Raw genomic sequence first — 7,509 nt, 5'->3', positions numbered from 1 at the left:
TACGCCCCCTCCCCTAGTACGGCAGCCTCGACGGATGCGTTCCCATAGAAACCGTGCTCACGCGTCCCGCGAAATAGATGGTAAAGTTACTCATTTATCACCGGCCAAGCCGGCTAGTGAGTTTTTTTTAATACACGCCAAAATGAATTTTCACCCGCATTTGGCGGGTTGGCGGGTGTTAATTTAGAGCCCTGGTCGTGAACCCTCTGCCACAAAACCTTGGTGGTACGCTTTGCCTTGGTCGAGGATGCTGAACCATGAGTACCCTCCCAAAGTGTCTGTCAAGTCCTGAATCAGAGGCAGTGGATTCCTGTCAGGGACTGTCTTTTGATTTAACGGACGATAGTCTATGCACAGGAGCAGTGTGCCATCCTTCTTCCGCACACATACGACGGGGGCAGAATAAGGAGACTTATGGTACGGCCACACCAACCGCGTTACTCGCGTTGGATAACGCGAGTAACGCGCCTAACCTGACGCTTGATCAGTGTGTGGTGGTTCAACGCTTCCAACGCGTCAACGCGCCAACGCAGCTAGATGAGTCAGTCCATGTCCATGCAAGTGAACGGAGCGTTCCCTCTTCGTCATAACTATCAAACCAAACATCCTTCACATTCACCGAGCGAACATTATGAAAGTAAAATGCACATTTCTCACTAATTTTTTTTCCATAAACGCATTTAATGGCGTAACTAGTTACTATTTCCACCCAGAATAAAGAAAGATGTCGGCCGTGGCTGCGCTGGAGTCCGAGGTAGGAAACCCAAACGCTGCCGTGTTTGGGTGCATGATAGAGTTTAGATCGGGTTAGATTAAATAATCTCGGATATAAATAACAATAATCGGGTTAAATAACTTCACATGGTGTGTCTGGTGTGTTTCCAGCATTCGTAGTGTTGATCAGCAGAGATATAGTCCGCCAAGACGTTGAGGTTGCTTAGCAACCAGAGACTCTGTCCATGCAAGTGAACGGAGCGTTCCCTCTTCGTCATAACTATCAAACCAAACATCCTTCACATTCACCAAGCAAACATTATGAAAGTAAAATGCACATTTCTCGCTAAAAATGTTTCCATAAACCCATTTAATGGCGTAACTATGTTACTATTTCCACCCAGAATAAAGAAAGATGTCGGCCGTATGCTTCTGTGCAAGATCACTACTCTCTGCCAGTGACGTCGGGTCAAGCTCCACGCTGATCAGGCTATCGCGGCTAAGCGTCACGCGTTGAAAGTTCAATTTTCTGAACTCCGGGCGTTGGTGCGTTGGGCGCGTTACTGCGTTTACGTGCGTAATTACGTGCAACTGCCGCGTCTAACGCCCCTAACGCAACGCTTCAACGCGTGTAACGCGCCTAGACCAATGGCTCCCTATGCAAAAATGACGATTTTCAACGCCCCTAACGCGAGTAATGGTGCGGCCACACCAACCGCGTTACTCGCGTTGGACAACGCGAGTACCGCGCCTAACCTGACGCTTGACCAGTGTGTGGTGGTTCAACGCTCCAACGCGTCAACGCGCCAACGCAGCTAGATGAGTCCATTGTCCATGCAAGTGAACGGAGCGTTCCCTCTTCGTCATAACTATCAAACCAAACATCCTTCACATTCACTGAGCGAACATTATGAAAGTAAAATGCACATTTCTCGCTAGAAATGTTTCCATAAACGCATTTAATGGCGTAACTATGTTACTATTTCCACCCAGAATAAAGAAAGATGTCGGCCGTATGCTTCTGTGCAAGCTCACTACTCTCTGCCAGTGACGTCGGGTCAAGCTCCACGCTGATTGGCTACCGCGGCTAAGCGTCACGCGTTGGAGCGTTGAAAGTTCAATTTTCTGAACTCCGGGCGTTGGTGCGTTGGGCGCGTTACTGCGTTTACGTGCGTAATTACGTGCAACTGCCGCGCCCAACTCCCCCAACGCAACGCTTCAACGCTTCAACGCGTGTACCGCGCCTAGACCAATGGTTCCCTATGCAAAAATGCCGATTTTCAACGCCCCCAACGCGAGCAACGCGGTTGGTGTGGCCGTACCTTAACGCGGTTGGTGTGGCCGTACCTTTAGACTTCACTATCCATCCCTTTACTATGAGGTCTTGGATATATTACTTTACCTCTTTGAAGAGCGGTTTTGGGATGGAGGTGTACGATCTTTGTACAGGGATATCGTCTTTCAAGTTTATCACCATTTGTAAGTTTGGAATGCAGCCGATGTCATTTCCATCTCTTGCGAAAGCACGGGACTCCTCATAACTTCTTTTTAACAGCGTCCTGTTGTTTCCCATCCAAGTGGTCGAGACTTACAGGTGGGTGCCATAAGGGTGGAGCTGGGTCACTGGTTTGAGTGGTGATGACCTCACTGACTGTCACTGCGGACTGTGTTTTGGCGGGGACGTCACCCTCCACAACTTTTTCAACATGTTGCAGGGTCCCTAAAGCTGTCTTTCGGGGTAAGGTAATGTCATGATTGGTATTATTACCAACTGGTATGGTGACATACGGTTTTACTGTGTTTTTAATGTCAAACAACCCTGGCCCCACGTCCAACTGTTCTAGCGGTACACTATTTTCTTCTGCTTCAAACAAAACCATACTGTCATGAGCATCCATGTTTGGTGGAAGCCGGCACTTTAACCACGACACACTACCAGCTGGGATGACAATATCCTGGGCACCTGTCCGCGGACGTCCCTGTTGCATGACTGGCCTTGCTGTCTGAATAAAGCTCACAATAGCTTCAGCTTTTTCACTGGGGACAGAGATAGCATTTCAAAGCAGATTAACAAGGACAGGCACTAACCGTTCTGGTTGGCTGGAGATGAGCTGTTCTAAAACATTAAAACCAAGCAGTGGTCTCTCCAGGGGTAAGGTACTGACAAGGAATGGGACGCTGATGGAAAGACTGGGGTCCTCTTTTCCTGGTAGATTTATCTTTTTGGCTACCCATCCATCAAATGGTACGAGATCTCTATTAACAGCAAAGACTTTTAGTTCCTCTATTTCTTCAATTATTTCAGACACTGGGTGAATATCAAGGTCAGGCAGGTATTGGTCTTTCCAGGCACGGTTTATCATACTAACTTGTGCCGACAAAATAAAATCAATTTAGTAGGAAATAAAGTGTCTTAATAATATAAAATGGTGCAGCATATAAAAACTTAATATACACAAATGTGGGCACACATTAGTGGGCATCACACAGACATAATGCAATTTGCAAAGGCGAGAATATGCATGTATACGTTTTTCAAATGAAATATTCTCAAAATCTATACAGTAGAATCACATGGTTCCTTGTGTACAAGTAGTCAGCACACCGGTTAATATGGTCATATCAGTCGGTGCCTGGCACACAGCACTAAGGCCAACACAGCAGCGAAGAGAAGGAGAGGAGACATGCTGGCTGGGGCTCATGGGATGTGTTGCAAGTTGCAGCAGCGGAACGAGAGAAATGTAAAGGTAATATAAAGGTCATGAGGCACTTGTAGGACAGGTAAAATATTTATTTGCACAGCACACACAGCCATTGCTTTTGCTTGAGCTCTTTAAGTGTCCAGGGTTCCATGGTCAAGCAGAGGGCATGGAACCACCGGTCACATTTATCACACTGGATCTGTTGAATTTAAAATTGAATTCATGATTTATTCATGCACATGATTTTGTCAGTTGGTAGCAACACTTAAGTTTAACTGGTATATCACAAGCGTCGGTGAAGTTACTTAAGAAAAGTAGTGCATTACATATAACTCATGAAGGAATAAGTGCTGTTATCTTTTGGGGTAATATTATTACATGAAGATATGTCATGTTCGTAGCAACTTAGTAAGTTGCTACGAACACTGTATGTCACATCACAATCCCACATTGAACTGTTGCTCACAACAACTCACCCAGTCTGTGTTGGCAGGTGCTTCTCCAGGGGGCCTGTCAGTCACATTGAACATGTCTCTTCATCAAAGACTGAAAGAAAGTGTATTTGCATAACACATTTAATCTGAATTCATGTGGAGTGCCTTTAAGTTATTCATTAATTAAGTTATTGTACCTGATGCCTCAAGGACTTGGAGACCCATATTCCTCCTAGATTCTCCCATGGCTTTCTTGGAGGTTTCAAATTGCATTTTGGGCAACTGAGGGAAGGCTTCCATTACTGCTCTGGCCATCTAAATTAACAACACTGTAGTTATTGAAAATTGTCTTCCTCTTTTAAACGTTAACTAAAGCATATGTCAACTCATGCATGACGGGGAGGGTTTACAGAAATCTTGCATGTGTGCAGAAACACCCAAATGGAACCTTATTTCTACCACTGCAAACATGAAAGAAACATTTTGTTTCCACTATACTACATAGTTCAACTTACTTCGACAACAATAACACCACAACTGCAACCATCCTTTTGCAGTGGGTGGGGCATTACTCCTCCTTTCCACTGAACATCAACCCAGTCTGTTTTCCCATGGGATGTTCTCCTCATCTTGAGGTATTCCCTGAAGAAATGTGATGTTGTAATAATTTCTTTAGGTACTACCAAAACATTGTTCATTCACAGATACATTTTAGCGAAGTTTGTATTCACTTATAATGTTAATGGGTACGGAACGTGGAGACCCAAGCGCAGACACAGGCAGAGACGAAGGTAAAGGGGAACAGGGTTTATTGGTAGGCAGGAGAGTCAGGCAGGCGGGAATCGGGAACCAGAAGGAGAGTCAGACAGGCAGGGATCAGGAACCAGCGGGGTAGTCAGACAGGCGGGGATCAGGAACCGGCAGGAGAGTCAGACGGGCAGTGGTTCGTTAACGGGCAGACAGGAGGGCGACGGCAGGCGGGTAGTCAGGCAGGCAGGGGTTCGTTAACAGGCTAGCAGGAGGGGCGATGGCAGGCGGGTAGTCGGGCAGGCAGGGGTTCGGCGACCGGAGAGTACTGGAAAGGGAAGGAGAGAGTTACCACGGGGACAGGCTGCTATAAAGCTTGAGATTGCTTGTAGGACCGATACTGACTGTGCAGGAGTAACGAAGAACTGGCGCCGGCTGGTAGGAGATCTCCGACTGAAGTAGGGAATGGTGATTAGATGACTGCAGACTGGTGTGTAAGGAGAAGGACCACCGGCGCCAAGTGGCCACTAGGTGGAGGTAGTGGACCGTGTAGCAGGACGCGGCGTGACATATAAGGCATATGGACATATCTTCAAACATACCAGTGATTACTGAGGTCATACAATAAGAAACAGCTGCCATTGTTGAATGTGAACATGACTGACTTCAAATGTTTAGAATTCTAGCTTGAATATTGAATGTATTTCGTGGCGGCATGTGTAGAGTCCTCAAGCTCAGAGGATGCTGGTGATGGATCCAATTGGAAGACTGTGCCAGACTTTGCATGAATGTACTGTGAAAGAAGAGAGGGTATACTGTAATTAATACTTTATTTCACGATGTGATAACAAACATCTTACTGAGTGAAAATTAAGAAGGCAACAAACCAGCATGTTCCAATGATTACCATTCACATGGATGAATGACAGCATTGCATCATAGTTTTCAAAGTTTACCTACAGCATGAAAAAACAATATTTGATGATGATTTAATGAACATGTAAGTCAATTGTTTACCTATGAGTATCATGATGTCTATCTTGTGGACCATATTTGATAGAAATGTTGGCATGGACAAGAAAGCTTTCAGAGAGTGAAAATACATAGTGCTTCCTTATGAAGAGGACTTGAAGATTCTCATCCCAGCTATTTCATGAACGACTGTATAGTAGGGATGGGCATTCGATTATATTGTCTTAGTAGATCGTCGGGAGAATTATCGATCAATTAATCGATTAATCGTTAATATTTTTATATTAAAATTAACTATTTATATGCTATATTCAAAATGCAATGGAAATTGATTGTTCATTCTCCCGCGTTTATGGACACTTCCGGTCCGATTCGAAGTGGAACAACAGCTCAATCGGAATAGAATTCCATGTGGAATAGAAGAGGTGGTGTAGTCCGCTTTATTACACGCGTCTTCTCAATGCCAAATAAAAAAACGTCCTTTTGATCGATAACAATATAAATTGATGGACACATTTCTTAACGATCAATGATCGATCATCAATTAATAATGCCCATCCCTAATAGTAAGTTTTCCCATCACACAACATACCATCAAATGCACAAACAGACACTGAACATAGTACCTTAGGTAAGCTTTGACGGCGTACTGTGGCTCTGTCACCAAACAAAATCACACCTGCCGTGTAATGGTCCATCAGGTAGATGGTGTCTACCACATTGTGTGTGTAGGCACTGAGATGCATCAATCCATGAATAATCTGATGAACACAGCATACTGTTTGATTAACATTAACACACAGCATCACCACATGAAAGCAAACAACTTTTTTGGCCATTGAAATGAATAACGTCATTCTGGCATATATACAGTATGTGGCCTATTATGAGCGCACCACTCACTCAGAGTAGCAGCTGTACAGCAACCAACAACTTTCCTTTTATTACTTATAACAACTATTCACTAGTTCGCCCGTCAGTATGATTGCTATTGCTAAGCGTGTAAGCAGTGCAGACAAGCAGTGAGAGGAAGAGGTTTAAAGATGCCTACCTCTCCTGTCAACCACAGGTGTGGCCGTAGTGAACGCAGCTCCGAGTGGTGTACATAGATGCTCCGACCCTTAATTTGAGATGGCAGTACCGCAACAACCACCTCTGTCGACCTCTTCCTCCACAGTAAGGTTAACTGAAAGTCAGGATTAACATTTAATCAATGCTGCAATTAAGGTCTATGATCCAGGGTGTAAGTCTATGATTTGAAATGAGAGCTGCTATAAAAAATAAGCAATTATATTGCATCCTCATTTTCTTCTGCCTAGGCCCTAGGGCAATGACGAGGAAAAATAAAAGTGAAGGTGCAAAAAAATATATAGTCTGTCTGTCTGTGTGCGCGCTAGTAAGCTCTGTCTTGTTCATTACCTTCCATGCCATTGTACTAATCCTCACCTGTTGGTCGCGCAGGTCAGATGAGGACGGGTGGCTTTCACCTGGACTATCAGCATTCACCTGAACACTTTCATGTTCAGGTGAAGACAGGTGAAGGACGTTCACAGGGCAGAGGGGTGAGGATGGGCGGCTTTCAGATGGGCAGTGAGCAGTGCTCAAAGGTTCAGCATTCTAAGATTTAGTGTACAGATTAACACAACAATGAAAAAGCTCTAAGTGAAATATTCCTTTCCTTAAATTTTACACTACTCTGATTCCAACATGCCTGTATTTATTTAAAAAATATATGGGCATACTGAGTCAAAAGACAATTGTTGGTATCCTTAGGAGGGATGCTCACTAATGTTTTCAATGAGTATGACATTTACCTTTGTTGTCTAAAAGGTAAATGCCTTCTTCCTTGGTGCCACGTACACTCCCCATTTCCTTTGGCTTCTCTGTTTCCATTTCTCAGTTTCCACCTGATGTCTCTACAAAACCAATCAAAGATTTGA

The 7,509-nt window shown here is 44.5% G+C and overlaps 2 long non-coding RNA genes across 2 annotated transcripts; both read right to left on the bottom strand.

Moving 5' to 3' along the window:
- Positions 1 to 3,495: 3,495 nt before the first annotated feature.
- Positions 3,496 to 4,543, bottom strand: LOC130393017 (uncharacterized). Its single transcript, XR_008897077.1, has 4 exons — positions 4,366 to 4,543; positions 4,048 to 4,165; positions 3,893 to 3,962; positions 3,496 to 3,615 (listed from the first exon to the last, which is right to left on the bottom strand). It is a non-coding gene; the product is annotated as an uncharacterized LOC130393017 (long non-coding RNA).
- Positions 4,544 to 5,312: 769 nt separating this feature from the next.
- Positions 5,313 to 7,268, bottom strand: LOC130393018 (uncharacterized). Its single transcript, XR_008897078.1, has 3 exons — positions 7,016 to 7,268; positions 6,196 to 6,755; positions 5,313 to 5,553 (listed from the first exon to the last, which is right to left on the bottom strand). It is a non-coding gene; the product is annotated as an uncharacterized LOC130393018 (long non-coding RNA).
- Positions 7,269 to 7,509: the final 241 nt, after the last annotated feature.

Source organism: Gadus chalcogrammus, chromosome 12 (assembly GCF_026213295.1).
Source record: "Gadus chalcogrammus isolate NIFS_2021 chromosome 12, NIFS_Gcha_1.0, whole genome shotgun sequence".
NCBI lineage: Eukaryota > Metazoa > Chordata > Actinopteri > Gadiformes > Gadidae > Gadus > Gadus chalcogrammus.
This window is presented reverse-complemented; position numbering and strand designations above follow the sequence as displayed.